The sequence below is a fragment of the Schistosoma mansoni genome, chromosome 1 (assembly GCF_000237925.1).
Source record: "Schistosoma mansoni strain Puerto Rico chromosome 1, complete genome".
In the NCBI taxonomy this organism is placed as follows: domain Eukaryota; kingdom Metazoa; phylum Platyhelminthes; class Trematoda; order Strigeidida; family Schistosomatidae; genus Schistosoma; species Schistosoma mansoni.
The window spans coordinates 32,657,245-32,657,838 of NC_031495.1; positions in this window are offsets into that span (position 1 = coordinate 32,657,245).

A 594-nucleotide genomic window follows, 5' to 3' on the forward strand; every position below is an offset into this window, starting at 1 on the left:
CCTTTTCCTTCAAACGCTATTGAATTATCCAGTGAGATACTGAGTCCAGATAGCCACCCTACTTTTCAAGGGGTACGAATGTGAACTTATATCTTAATGACTTGGATTATCCTGTTGTTGATAGATAGGCTGAAATTTGGTCAATTTCGGTTGCCATATGTGCATCTTGCGCGAATTACCTGAATATATCCATTATAACACAGGTTGATGTAGAATAGGTGGAATGTGACTAGAAGGTTAGAGGATCGAATCTTCACCGTCTATTTATCTTTAAACGGCCTGACATTATCGGTGGTACTCAGTTAAGCTCAAAACTAATTAAGTAAATTTGTACTTAGTAAATATGTTATATTACAGAGGCATGAAGGAAAGATAATTTGAAAAAAATATTTTTCCTTGGGTTCTTTGGTAGCAATTAACTTTCTCAAAGTGTATCATTCCCGCAGTCTCCTACAATTGCACGAGCCGTTCAAGCCTAACACAACCTATATCATTTAGTGTATATAGTAATCGGTATTGAAAAAAATACCAGCAATGATTGTGAACACCTTCCAATAACTAATAAATGTATACTGAGTCCGAATTTGGTATTTA